Here is a 15,868-nt window from a genome sequence, read left to right on the forward strand (position 1 = left end):
GTAGCTCTATTTTTAAATTTTTGAGGAACATCCACACTGTTTTCCAAAGTGGCTGTACCAACTTGCATTCCCACCAACAGTGTAAGAGGGTTCCCCTTTCTCCACATCCTCTCCAACATTTGTTGTTTCTTTCCCTGTCCATTTTTGCCAGTCTAACTTGTGTAAGGTGGTATCTCAATGTGGTTTTAATTTGAATTTCCCTGATGGCTAATGATGATGAACATTTATTCATGTCTGTTAGCCATTTGTATGTCTTCTTCAGAGAAGTGTCTTTTCATACCTTCTGCCCACTTTTTGACTTGATTATTTGTTTTTTGGGTGTTGAGTTTGAGAAGTTCTTTATAGATCTTGGATACCAGCCCTTTATCTGTAGTGTCATTTGCAAATATCTTCTCCCATTCTCTGGGTTGCCTCTTTGTTTTGTTGACTGTTTCCTTTGCTGTGCAGAAGCTTTTTATCTTGATGAAGTCCCCAAAATTCATTTTTGCTTTTGTTTCACTAGCTTTTGGAGATGTATCTTGAAAGAAGTTGGTGTGGGAGATGTCAAAGAGGTTACTGCCTATGTTCTCCTCTAGGATTTTGATGGATTCCTGTCTCACATTGAGGTCTTTCATCCACTTTGAGTTTATCTTTGTGAATGGTCTTAGAGAATGGTCGAGTTTCATTCTTCTGCATGTGGCTGTCCAATTTTCCCAGCACCATTTATTGAAGAGAATGTCTTTTTTCCATTGCATGTTTTTTCCTGCTTTGTCAAAGATTATTTGACCATAGAGTTGAGGGTCCATATCTGGGCTCTCTATTCTGTTCCATTGGTCTTCATGTCTGTTTTTGTGCCAGTACCATGCTGTCTTGGTGATCACTGCTTTGTAATATAGCTTGAAATCGGGCAACGTGATGCCCCCAGCTTTGTTTTCCTTTTTCAACATCTCCTTGGCGATTCGGGGTCTTTTCTGATTCCATACAAATTTTAGGATTGTTTGTTCCAGCACTTAGAAAAATCTCATTGGAATTTTGATCGGGATGGCATTGAAGGTATAGATTGCTCTGGGTAGCATAGACATTTTAACACTGTTTATTCTTCTGATCCATGAGCATGGAATATTTTTCCATATTTTTGTGTCTTCTTCAATTTCTTTCATGAGTGTTCTGTAGTTCCTAGAGTATAGATCCTTTACCTCTTTGGTTAGGTTTATTCCAAGGTTTCTTATGGTTTTTGGTGCTATTGTAAATGTTATCATTTCTCTAATTTCTCTTTCTACAGTTGCATTGTTAGTGTATAAGAAAACCACTGATTTCTGTGCATTGATTTTGTATCCTGCCACATTACTGAATTGCTGTATGAGTTCTAGTAATTTGGGGCTGAAGTCTTTTGGGTTTTCCACATGAAGTATCATGTCATCTGTGAAAAGAGAGAGTTTGAATTCTTCTTTGCCAATTTGAATACCTTTTATTTTTTTTTCTGTTGTCTGATTGCTGTTGCTAGGACTTCTAGTATTATGTTGATCAATAGTGGCGAGAGTGGGCATCCTTGACGTGTTCCTGATCTTAAGGGAAAGGCTCTCAGCTTTTCTCCATTGAGGATGATACTCACTATGGGTTTTTCATAGATGGATTTTATGAACTTTAGGAATGTTCCCTCTATCCCTATACTCTGAAGAGTTTTAATCAGGAAAGGATGCTGTATTTTGTCAAATGCTTTTTCTGCATCAATTGAGAGGACCATATGGTTCTTCTCCCTCCTCTTATTAATGTGTTTTATCGCATTGATTGATTTGTGAATGTTGAACCACCCTTGCATCCCGGGGATAAATCCCACTTGGTCGTGGTGGATGATCCTTTTAATGTATTGTTGGATTCTATTAGCTAGGATTTTGTTGAGGATTTTGGAATCCATATTTATGAGGGATATCGGTCTGAAATTCTCCTTTTTGATGGGGTCTCTGCCTGGTTTGGGGATTAAGGTAATGTTGGCCTCATAGAATGAGTTTGGAAGTTTTCCTTCTGTTTCTATTTTTTGAAACAGCTTCAGTAGTATAGGTATTATTTCTTCTTTGAATGTTTGGTAGAATTCCCCAGGGACTCCATCAGGCCCTGGACTCTTGTTTTTTGGGAGGTTTTTGATCACTGCTTCAATCTGGTTACTGGTTATTGGCCTATTCAGGTTGTCAATTTCTTCCTGTTTCAGTCTTGGCAGCTTATAGGTTTCCAGGAAGGCCTCCATTTCATCCAGATTGCTCAGTTTATTGGCATATAGTTGTTGATAATAATTTCTAATAATTATTTATATTTCCTTTCATTCATAATTTTATTAATTTGGGTCCTTTATCTTTTCTTTTGGATAAGTCTGGCCAGTGGTTTATTGATCTTATTAATTCTTTCAAAGAACCAACTTCTAGTTTCATTGATCTGATCTTCTGTGTTTCTGGTTTCTAATTCATTGATTTCTGCTTTAATTTTAATTATTTCTCTTCTAATGTGTGGCTTAGGCATCGTTTGTTGCTTTTTCTCTAGTTCTTTAAGGTGTAGAGTTAGTTGGTGAATTCGGGATTTTTCTTTCTTTTTTTTTTTTTTTTTTTGAGTGAGGCTTGGATGGCTATGTATTTCCTCCTTAGATCTGCCTTTGCAGGATCCCATAGGTTTTGGACCGATGTGTTTTTGTTCTCATTGATTTCCATGAATTGTTTAAGTTCTTCTTTGATTTCCTGGTTGACCCAAACATTCTTGAGCAGAGTGGTCTTTAGGTTCCAAGTGTTTGAATTTCTGCCATTTTTTTTCTTGTGTTTGAGTTCCAGTTTTAAAGCATTGTGGTCTGAGAATAAGCAGGGAATAATCTCAATCTTTTGGTATCAGTTGAGACCTGATTTGCAACCCAGTCTGTGGTCTATTCTGGAGAAAGTTCCATGTGTGCTCAAGAAGAATGAGTATTCTGTTGTTTTAGGGTGGAATGTTCTGTAAATATCTATGAGGTCCATCTGATCCAGTGTATCATTCAAAGCTCTTGTTTCCTTGTTGATTTTCTCCTTAGATGATCTGTCCATTGCTGAGAGTGGAGTATTGAGGTCTCCTACAATTAACGTATTGTTATCAATATGACTCTTTACTTTGGTTAACAGTTGGCTTATGTAGATGGCTGCTCCCATGTTGGGGGCATAGATATTTACAATTGTTAGATCTTCTTGTTGGATAGACCCTTTAAGAATGATATAGTGTCCTTCTGTGTCTCTAATTACAGACTTTAGTTTAAAATCTAATTTGTCTGATATAAGAATTGCTACCCCAGCTTTCTTTTGAGGTCCACTGGCATGGAAGATGGATCTCAATCCTTTCACTTTCAGTCTGGATGTATCTTTAGGTTCAAAATGAGTCACTTGTAGGCAGCATATGGATGGGCCCTGTCTTTTTATCCAATCTGCAACCCTGTGCCATTTTATGGGAGCATTTAGGCCATTCACGTTGAGAGTGATTATTGGAAGATATGAATTAATTGTCATCATGTTGCCTGTGAAGACGCTGTTTTTATAGATTGTCCCTGTAAATTTCTGCTGTAGATCACTCTTGGGGTCTTTCTCCTTTTATAGACCCCCTTAATATTTCTTGCAGGGCTGGCTTAGGGGTCATCTATTCTTTCAGTTTCTGCCGGTCATGGAAGCTCTGCATCTCTCCATCCATTCTAAATGACAGCCTTGCTGGATAAAGTATTCTTGGCTACATGTTCTTCTCATTTAGTACCCTGAATATGGCTTGCCAGGCCTTTCTGGCTTGCCAGGTCTCTATGGATAGGTCTGATGTTATTCTGATGTTCCTCCCTCTGTACATAAGGAATCTCTTCCCCCTAACTGCCCTTAAGATGGTTTCTTTGGTTCTAAGATTTGCAAGTTTTACTATTACATGCCAGGGAGTTGGCTTGTTTTCCTTGATCTTAGGAGGGATCCTCTCTGCCTCTAGGACGTGAATGTTTGTTTCATTTCCCAGATTAGGGAAGTTTTCAGCTACGATTTGCTCAAACACATCTTCTAGTCCTCTCTCTCTCTCCACTCCCTCCAGGATTCCAATTATTCTGACATTGGAACGCTTCATGGTGTCACTTATTTCTCTGATTCTATTTTCATGGATTCTGAGTTGTTTTTCCCTGGCCTCCTCTTTTCCCTTTTTATCTATTATACTGTCTTCCAGGTCGCTTATTCGTTCTTCTGCGTCAGGTACCGTAGCTGTTAGATTATCTAGATTGGATTAGATCTCATTGATAGCATTTTTAAGTTCTGCCAATTCAGCTTTCATTTCTGCCCTTAGAGACTCTATGTTGCCATTAATTGATTCCTCCATTCTAGCCATTGTCTTCACAATTGCTAGCCTGAATTCCATCTCCAACATCTTGGTTATATCTGCATCCATTTGTAAATCTGCAGCATAAGTCATAATCTCTGAGTCTTTTCTATTTTGAGGGCTCCTCCTCCTAGTCATTCTGTTGATGGGTGTTTGAGGGAATGTATAGAGTCCAAATTATTGACCAGAACCCAAGCAAGATGCACCTGTTTTCTTGGGACCTTAGGGTTGCTGGCCTCTTGTTTTCCCAGCCTGTCTTCTGGGGGAGGGGCCTGCCGTGCTGTTACTCAGGCAACCCTGTTTGGGCGGAGTTGCCCTGCCCCCCTGTGGCGGGGGATGGGCTCAGCAGGAATCAGTCTTTGGGGCTTTTGTTCTCTGGCGGCTTTCCTGGCAGCTTTCCACATCTCTTCTGTGAGTCAGAGCAGAAAAGACTGTTTCCAACCCTCTGCCTCAGAGCGGAGAGACCGCAGTCTGTTCTTCGGTGAGCTCTCCAGGCCACACTGTTTCTGTTTCTGCCCGTGCTGCTATAAACTGCAGTGGCCAGGGTTGTGTGCCCCTCCACAGTGCTCCCAGTCCTGCCTCCATGTCGGGGCACGTCTCTGCCCTTTGTTCTTCTAAAACCTCCAGCTGCCCCCAGATCGCATGCGCCACCCCGCCCTAGGGGCTGCCCTAAAGTCCTTTCCCTGCCACTACCTGTCTGTGAGTCTGTGCCCTGTCCACAGTGCACGAGGCTGTCACTCACCAGCAGTGTAGGATCCCCATGGCCAGGCACCGTCCCACTCCGTTTATCCTCTGATATCTGCCTGCAGAATCACGGCCCCCCACTTTGTACCTCAAAACCAACCACCCTTGATATTCTGTTTGTAGAGATCCAGATCTTCTTACATCTCAGGCTGGTTTCGTGGGTGCTCAGAGTGGTCTGTTAGATATCCAGCTCAGTTCCGGGGACCAGTTGAAATAGGGTCCCCTACTCCTCTGCCATCTTTCCTCAATCCGCCTATATTCTGAATTCTTAAACATATCCAAATGACAGATTCTTTTGATTAAGATTAATCTAGAATTATGGCAGTTATGACATCTTTCTTATCTTCCTCTATAAGGAGTTTCCACCTGGTTTCTTACCTTAGTCCATTTCCTGATTTCTGTCATCAAGTGCCTTTTAAGCACTTTACTTACACATTCTGCTCTTTAAGAAATTTAAATGCACTTATTTTGAAATTATTTTCAGATTCCCTACTATTGAAAACCTTTATAAGTTTATTTCATTAATAATGAGGGCTTTAAAAATTTTTTTTTTTTTTAATTTAAAGCTTTTATTTAGGGGTGACTGGGTGGCTCAGTCGTTAAGCGTCTGCCTTCAGCTCAGGTCATGATCCCAGGGTCCTGGGATCGAGCCCCACATCGGGCTCCCTACTCCGCGGGAAGCCTGCTTCTCTCTTTCCCACTCCCCTGCTTGTGTTCCCTCTCTCGCTGTCTCTCTCACTGTCAAATAAATAAATAAAATCTTTAATAAATAAATAAATAAAGCTTTTATTTAAAATCAAGTTAGTTAACATATATGGTAAAATTGATTTCAGGCATAGAATTTAGTGATTCATCACTTACATATAACACCCAGTGCTCCTCACAACAAGGGCCTCCTTAATATCCATCATTTAGTCCATCCTCCACCTACCTCCCTCCATCAACCCTCAGTTTGTTCTCTATAGTTAAGTCTCTGATGATTTACTTTCTTCTCTCTCCTTTTTTTCTCCTTCCCCATGTTCATTTGTTTTGTTTCTTAAATTCCACATATGAGTGAAATCATATGGTATTTGTCTTTCTCTAACTTATTTTACTTGGCATAATACACTCTAGCTCCATTCACAATCTTGCAAATGGCAAGATTTCATTCTTTTTGATAATTGAGTAATACTCCATTATATATACATACCACTTCTTCTTTATCCATTCACCAGTTGATGGACATTTGGGCTCTCTCCATAGTTTGGCTATTGTAGATAACACTGTTATAAATATTGGGGTGCATGTGGCCCTTTGAATCTGTATTTTTGTATCCTTTGGGTAAATACTTAGTAGTACAATTGATGGATTGTAGGGTAGTTCTATTTTTAACTTTTTGAGGAACCTCCATACCATTCCCCAGAGTGTCTACATCAGTTTGCATTCCCACCAACAGTGTAAGAGGATTCCCCTTTCTCCACATCCTTACCAACATCTGTTGTTTCTTGTGTTGTTAATTTTAGGCATTCTGGCAGGTATGAGGTGGTTTTGATTTACATTTCCCTGATGATGAGTGATGTTCAGCATCTTTTCATGTGTCTGTTCGCCATCTGTATGTCTTTTTTTTAAATCATCTTTTCCCTCATTTGCTTTGTAATCTTTATTTGCCAGCTCACTGCTCATTATAAAGAGTTTTAGTTTGCACATTTTCCTTGTTTAGTTTAGTTTTTTGCTTGTTTGTTTCTTTGTTTGTTTGTTTTTAATCAGTGCCTGCTTCTCCCCAACTTATGATTTTATAGTTGCTTGACCTCAATTCTGGGCCCCACAATTTGAGGCTGTTGTTCGGAGGTAACCGGGGCGACATCACAGCTCATGTAACCTGGCCTAAGCCAAGTTTCAGTGGTATTCTTTTTTCTTCTCACTACCCCAGGCAATCAATATCCATAAGAGCCATGGCTCTAGAACTCAATTTCAGATGTTTTATGGTCTTAGCTCCTGGGTGCTGAAGGGTTTCTTCAGTGACCAGGAACATGTCGTGAGCCTGGATTTTCTGTGCAATGCATGGAACTCCACATGCTTCTCCTATCTCCAGAATTATAATTCAGAAGGCTCATAGTTTCAACTTTTATATCCTGTTGATAAATTGAAGAGTTTATCTTGTTTTTGAGTATGCCCATATTCACAACTACATTGCAATAAGAATTTGAATCACACTATGCCAGGGAGTGACATAATCCAAATTACAATTTTAAGAAGATCACTTCTGCAGCTCCATCCAGAATGGATTGAATGGGCTACAGTGGAAGCAGTCATAGGAGAATGGGGAAAGGGAGGTAACCGCAATGATGTATTTGAGCATAAAGAAGTGATATGATAGTGTGAACTCTGATAAATGTCACTGGCCTCACAGCGTCACATGGCAACAATCTTAGCTCATTATTAGAAAGTGAGACTGATAGATAATCTGTCTCCCTTGATTATTTTCTCTCATTTTTATTCACCTTTTTCAAGGCTCAGCATAGATCACAACTCCCACCCATTTATCACCATCCATTTGTAGAATTTGTGTTTATTTTGTTTTATTTGTGTTAACAGACTCTGACATTCTTTATCTTTAGGTTGATAATAAACCATATTTGTGTCTGAAGTCTCCTTTCTTAGTTCCTCAAAAGCAGAATACTGTGGTGCAATTCCTCTTTTGGTAATAACATGTCTGCCATGAAAGAGAGTTTAAAATATAATTTTATTTTATTTTTTAATTTTATTTTTTTAAAGATTTTATTTATTTATTTATTTATTTGACAGAGAAAGGCACAGTGAGAGAGGGAACACAAACAGGGGGAGTGGGAGAGGGAGAAGCAGGCTTCCCGCTGAGAAGGGAGCCCGGTGTGGGGCTCGATCCCAGGACTCTGGTATCATGACCTGAGCTGAAGGCAGATGCTTAACAACTGAGCCACCTAGGCGCCCCTATAATTTTTTTTTAATAAAATTTTTAAAATAAAATATTGCAGAGGATAAGATCAAATTCAAAATAAAAGGGAAATATAAATGTGGACTGAGTTGAAAGTAACTCTCATTTGCCTCCCCAAATTCCCTTTTGGCTTTAAAGGTTTAGTGCTCATAGTTGTTCCTCTATCTCAGATATTTTGCCTGCACATAGAAAGATAAACTGTCATAAATAAATAAATAAATAAATAAATAAATAAATAAATAAATACTTTCTTCCTTTTTAAACTTATATTATTTTTATAAAACAATCCAAAAACCAGGGTGCAAAAAGTTGCACTGTGACATGCATTCATATGAAAACAATGATTACTTCAATTGATCTTGTGGTTAGTCTTTTAAATTTTTAGAAGCATTTAAGGTATTAAAAATGTACAGAGTTAAAGAGAGTGATGTCAGTTGGACTCTGAAAAAACTAAATGTCACAATATATCTGTAAAGAAAAATTATCTGAATAATATTTCATTCGAAGATATAAACATTTATTACATTTTTAAAAGACTATAGTCATATGTTAAAAAAAAAAAAGAAGAAGAAGAAGGTAGCAGGAGGGGAAGAATGAAGGGGGGAAGAATCAGAGGAGGAGACGAACCATGAGAGTCTGTGGACTCTGAGAAACAGACTGAGGGTTCTAGAGGGGAGGGAGGTGGGGGGATGGGTTAGCCTGGTGATGGGTATTAAAGAGGGCACGTTCTGCATGGAGTACTGGGTGTTATACACAAACAATGAATCATGGAACACTACATCACAAACTATTGATGTAATGTATGGTGATTAACATAACATAATAATAAAAAAAATAAAGACTATAGTCATATCAAAATTTATAAACAGGAAAGTGAAAGATAGGTTACCATTGACTCTTTTTCTCATTCTCCCCTCCCCACCTTACATTTCTCCATCTTTTTCAATAAGGTCATTTTTGTTGGTACAAAGAGACCTAAACTTATACTCTCTTTACAGTAACAACTTCACTCTTACTCTGGCCTCCTACCTTGTCAGAGGCATTTGTCAAGACAACATGGAGCATTTCTATTTGTAGATCTGCCCTTCCCAGGACATAAGTCATGTGTGGCAACCTCGGATCAAAAGCCTCCTGCTGGAGATGGAAAAAATTGGCAGATGGTAATTGAAATTCTTTTTCCCCAGACACTGAACAGCCCCCTCCCTTGACCTCAGGAGAAACTTTAAATTTAAAAGTTAAGGTAGAAGTTGCCCAATGCCCCAAATCTGTCAAATAGCTGCTATTTTTGTCATCAAGTTATACATACACAATTCTTACCATCCTTTTAATTTGAGTGAAACTCTAATTTTTTTCTATAATGATATTAATATTTGATATATTTTCTTAATGATTGCCTTTTGTGCATAATTCATAACTTTTATTTTTCTCCTGTTCATTTCCCTTTTTTTCTCCCCTCACACTAAAACTTAGGGATATGAATACTTTGTACAAAGATAAGTTATTTTTCCTTTTAATTAAGCTATTTCTTAATATTTTATTCCATTCATATTTATTTACATATTTACATTTATTTACATTTTATAGTTCAAATGACTAAAATGTGGTAAATTTCAAAGACATTAGTCTTTGAACCATGACATTAGTCATTAAACCATGAACACATTACCAAAATCAACCAATAATAATTTTGTAATGTTTTATTTATAGATGTATTTTAAAAATAAATATAAGTTTGCAAATAAAGTCTTAAGTGTTTGGGGCAGGATGAGTAGGTGTCTATCCAGAGAGAGACAGTTAATATCACAAATTGTTTAAATTAGGCAATAACTTTATATGTATTGTGGTAGCATTATTGCTGCCCAAAGATATCCACACCCAAATTCCTGGAATCTATGGATATGTTATTGCTTAGCCAAGGGGAATTAAGGTTGCAGATGGGGTTCAAATTGTAAATTATCTGATTAGTTTATAATAGGGAGATTATTCTTGGATTTTCCTGGTGGGTTCAATGTAATCACAAGTGTCCTTTAAAGTGGATAGTGAGGCAAGAAGAGGGGGTCAGAGTTAGAGAGATTTAAAGATGTCACACCGCTGCTGGCTTAAAAATGGAAAAGAGATATGAAAAAGAGAAAAAAAAAAAGATTTTTTTCCTAAAAACTCTGGAAAGGAATGCAGCTCTGCCCACACCCTGATTTTAAGACAATGAGATTTCCAAACTAGATAATAAATTTGTGTTGATTTAGTCCACTAAGTTTGTGGTAATTTCTTTTTTATTTTTTAAGATTTTATTTACTTCTTTGTCAGAGAGAGAAAGAACAAGCAGGGGGTGCGGCAGGCAGAGGGAGAAGCAGGCTCTCTGCTGAGCAAGGAGCCCAATGTGGGGCTTGATCCCAGGACCCTAGGATCATGACCTGAGCTGAAGGCAGATGCTTAACTGACTGAGCCACCCAGGTGTCCCCATGGTAATTTCTTATAACAGCACAGGAACTAATACACTATAAATGTATGTATTCAGAAATCATAAATGGTGTTGTTTTATATATAAATTGTACAGTTTATTTGCCCTTGCCTACAGATTATACTGCTTGACTGTATTCACCAGTCCTCCCTAATTTTAGCTGTTTCATCCATTAAGAAGTGAGCACCACCTCAAGGCAAGGCCTGTTGAAAACATCACAAAAATTCTCCACTCTTTCCACCATTAGCTGGCTGAACACAGAGAAGCAGAAGACCCTAAAAGCTGTGGAACCCTGTGATCAAAGGAGACTTGATCCCTGAGTAACTGTATGGAAGAGAGCCTCCACTCCTTTCCCCACTTCTGACATACATACAACTGTGACAAGACTATGATATGTCACTGATATTTGGGATTGTTTAGCTTGTTACTCTCACTTCTTACCTTCTCAAAGACAGTTTTCTCTTCAGCATACCTTCAAAAGTACAGTATTTAACTGTAATTAACTTTTGAAATTTTTTCCACACAGCACAGTATTTAAGACCTATTGATTAAGTTACATAAAAATTTAATCAGTTAATTCAATTTCTAGAGAGTTTTTATTGAAAGAATATACCACATTTGTCCATTTTAGTAGTATTTTGGGGAATATATATGGTAGTTTGAGAATAAATATATATATATATGTAATAAACATATATATATATAAATATATAAATATATATTTCCAGAACAACTTTTTCACAATTACAAAAAATACTGTAACTAATTACAGATGACAAACCTAATCAAATGGATAAATGATAAAAAGTGTAGTTGGTTATAGTGTAGCTTTTTTGGAGATTTTGTCAAATTGCTCTCCAAATCATTCTGTAATAATATCAAAATTGAAATCATGACCAGTTATGTGAAAGAGCTCAAGTTGTACCAATCCTTATAATAATTATTATTATTTTTATCTTTTCTTTTCGTCATTAGCCATTTCGTGTCTCATTTCTTAGAATTACTTGTTAGGACTTCGTTCAGGCATATTTAATACCTGAGTTTAATTACATTTCACTGGTCATATAGCCATGCCCAAATCAGGGTGGGAAAACAGCATTTTAGTTGGTATTGTCCCCCTAAATAAAATCTAGGGAGTATCACTGTGAAGAAAGCATAATTGGAAGTAGATGGATAGTAAGAGTCTCTGTCTTCACCCATTTTTATATTTTAAGTTGCTTATAATTTATTGACTTTAATAATAGAAGCAGATATATGGACGAGTTACTTCCAAATTTATCAGTCTTTTAGCCCATAATTTCTTCTGCCTTCCATTTTAAGATACCCTTCTCTAAAATTTTTGGATGTATTGTTGCTTTTTTTTTTTTTGGCTAAAAATAACCTTTATTTTTCAGAATGTATTCTACTTGGAGTTTTTATTTATGACCTGAAATAATCTAACATTTTAAATATAGACAGCACTTTGTTAAATCACCATTTATTTAATAGCCTATTCTTTCTCTATTCTTTTTATGATTAATCTATCAGATACTACTACAGTTTAAAGTTGTGGTTGTCCTAACCTCATTAGATGTCTGCAGAAATTTTCAAGAATCTTTGAGAGAGTTTCCACCAACTATCTCAGGATATAGTTTCAGAGTGATTTTCAATTCATTGACAATAAGCTGCCATGAATCACATGTACCTTATTTTTTATTCAGCCATATTGTTGAGCTTCCATACTGATCCTAATGATAAATAAGCTATCAAAGGTATTTTATGTAGAAAAATATTTCCACAGCAAGTAGTAATATTTTGTCTTGTTAATTTTAAACTTTTTTTTTTTTTTAAGATTTTATTTATTTATTTGAGACAGAGAGAATGAGAGAGAGCACATGAGAAGGGGGAGGGTCAGAGGGAGAAGCAGACTCCCTGCCGAGCAGGGAGCCCGATGCGGGACTCGATCCAGGGACTCCAGGATCATGACCTGAGCCGAAGGCAGTCGCTTAACCAACTGAGCCACCCAGGCGCCCCAATTTTAAACTTTTTATATACAGCATCATTAAGTAGTGTGTGAGCTTTTAGTGGAGGATTTTTATGTGGATAAAAAATATTCCTTAAATGCTTGGTTTGTGAAAAAAAATATCCTTAAATTTTAAGTTTGATTGAATTATTTTTACATTAGTTAACAAAATATTGTTTTTTAAAGTTTCTTCTTTAATCTTTCAATGTAATAAATAAGATATATAATTTTTATACTTAGAGTCTTAGGGATAAAACAGTCATCGATTGTTATTTTGTGCACATTTCAGAATTCATATTATTTATATTTATATGGGAAGTTCATACACTTGTCCATAAGTGAGATAGTTATATACAGTTGACCTCTGAACAACGTGGGGATTGCCAACACCTTCTACCCCTGGAGTTGAAAATCCATGTATAACTTTTGACAACCTGAAAACTACTAGTAGCTTACTGTTGACCAGAAGTCATGCCAATAACATAAACAGCCAATTAACACAAACATTTATAACTTATATGTATTATATACTGTGTTGTTATAATAAAGTAAGCTAGAGAAAAGAAAATGTTATTAGAAAAATCAGAAAAGAGAAAATACATTTACAGAACGATACTGTATTCATCAAAACAATTCCTGCGTGGTTCAAACCCATGTATTTCAAAAGTCAACCAAATATTTTTTTTTTTATCATGTACTAACACATATAGGTAAAATAAATTCTGATTTTATTGGAAAATTATTTACTATTTTATCTGCAAATAATTGTAAACGTATATTGTGAAGATTTAATAAACTAACTTATTCTTGTACTTTTAAAAAATTTTTGTTCTTTTAAAACTTCTTCCAGAATAAAATGCAAAAAGCTGCATGAAAGCATTTATTTGGTTTTATTTTCCTTCTCTTCTCCCATTGTCTTTGTGTAAACTCTCATATCCATCCAGTATAGTTTAGATGGAGCTAGATTATTACTTAGCACCCAACTATTGATTTGCATTTCTTTCCCTTCAAAAGATTCAGGAAAAACTCACATGAGGTCAGCTCTGTTTCTTCAATATTGCAGAAAGTCCTTAATTCAAAAGCATTACAGAAGACTGACAATAAGAGTTCCATGTATGCAGGTTTCACTATTACACATAAGGAAAAGCAACTCTTCCAGGAATGTAGTTATATGAATTTTATAATATAAGATCTGGCAATACAGATTTGCTTTTTAGCTTATGGTAGCTATTATGCACTCCCATCTGGCACGTTTATACCCAGAGGGATTATTCTCTCTGTGCAAGGCATACAGTTTCATTATTTCCATCTTTAAAAATGAACCTGAAAGCCTAGATGGAAAGGAATGTGTAAAAAAATAGTTTCATATTAATCTCAATTCAAGACTTACTTCAAAAATGATTGAATGAAAGCTCAATGGAAATTGTATTAATGAGATAATGAAGAGAACTAGAGGATTTGCTTTGTTTCATCTTTTTTTGCCTAGTTTATCATATATTTTTTTTAATTAACAGAGCTACCACTCTGAAATAGCTGCACGGAGTACATCAGTATCAATTTTATCATTTGCAGTTAGAAATAAAAATATCAGATGGCCTTGACTAGTGTATCTGAACAAATTTCATTTTTAGTAACCTGAACTATGGATCACATAGTGCTTTTGATTTAATATAAAGTCAATTAAAATCAAGGCACTCTTCCTTTTGATTGAAGTAATTTTGTAGCAAATTGAAAGCTAGTAGAGCCGTTTTCTGCAGTTGCTTTGCATACTAAGTTAAAAATGTGAATTGTCACCAATAGTATTTTCTGTCACTTTAATATTTCTGATGGATGATAGCAATCCATATTTTATAAACATATATATGCATAAAACTTTCATGATGAAACCTGAGTTGCTTAATTTCCCCTTTATTCTATAATCTATGTATAATTATCATTATTTCATTGAGGCAGGAAAGTAACCCAAAATATCACATGATAGTGCATATGGGAACAAGTAAGCAAGTAGACAGACACATTATTATATAAATTAATGAAACCAAGTATATTTATCTGGAAAAGTAAATCAATTTCTTAGAATGCCCTTGCTTCGGAAATAGCCTTGATCACCTCCTCAGAGCTTCAATATGATTTTTTTTTTTAAAGATTTTATTTATTTGAGAGAGAGAGAATGCGAGAGAGAGAACACATGAGAGGGGATAGGGTCAGAGGACGAAGCAGACTCCCTGCCGAGCAGAAAGCCTGATGCGGGACTTGATCCAGGGACTCCAGAATCATGACCTGAGCCGAAGGCAGTCGCTTAACCAACTGAGCCACCCAGGGCCCCTTCAATATGATTTTTAAGATAAATTCTCCCTTACGCTTTGTTATGCATTGAATGAAATGGTCTTGGTATTACTGGCTTGATATAGCATCCTTTCTACACTTATACTACACTATAATATTATCAATTATTACAAACATACATTAAATTTAAAGCAACCGTTATCACTTTAAGGAAATGAATCCTGGGCCTAGACATAAACATACACCAGATGTTAAGAAAACAAACAGGCTTTAGACCATCTTTCCCTGTAGTATCAATCCCCAGCCTACTCACATGATAGCTAGGGCAGGAGAAAGATAACTAATTTTTCCTTATCCTTCAAGAGGACCAAAATGAACCAACCATCTGAAAACCGCAGACCTGAAATTCTGTGCTTTATTGAAACTATAATGGACAAAACGGTGGTTTCCCAAAGTACTACTGGCTAGAGATTCCTATGCATGTAAATTAGAATCGATTGTTCTCTCGGGTGAGTGAGTGGAAGACTCTTGAGCCTGGTTTAATGTGGGGCTGCTCTTTGAATAAGCAAAAATCCAACTGAGTATTTACAGGAGACAGGACTGTGGAATGAAAAAGATGCAGGGCTTAGTTTGCTCCAAATGTCAAGGACAATTTAAGTAAAGGAACAGAGGTGGAAGAGGGCAAAATAGTGAAATGAATGAAAACTAGATTTGCCTAGGTATAAGGTGCAGGCAGGAAAGTCTTAGAATCCAGCTGTACTGGTTCCATGAGAGAGCAGCGGGGGGAGGGGGACAATATTGCAAAGATTTGTTCTTGACCTTCTTGAAAACATACGACATCCACTTGCATATTTTAAGAAAATTCATGACAGTAATGATCTTACATTTGCATAGCGCTTTTAAATTTACATTTCTAAGTATAAGATCACATCTGACTATGATGCTTAGAACAATCCTGTAGTATGCAAAAGTCAGGTATTTTAAAATTCACTTTACATACTCATTTAATTAGTTCTCCTAATATTTACTGAGCATCTTCTATGTACTGTGCCCTATTTTGTGTTCTGGAAAGAGAGTGTAAATGAGGCACCTCCCTTCTTTAAAA

Source organism: Mirounga leonina, unplaced genomic scaffold (genome assembly GCF_011800145.1).
Source record: "Mirounga leonina isolate KUSES-001 unplaced genomic scaffold, KU_Mleo_1.0 Mir_95, whole genome shotgun sequence".
Lineage (NCBI taxonomy): Eukaryota > Metazoa > Chordata > Mammalia > Carnivora > Phocidae > Mirounga > Mirounga leonina.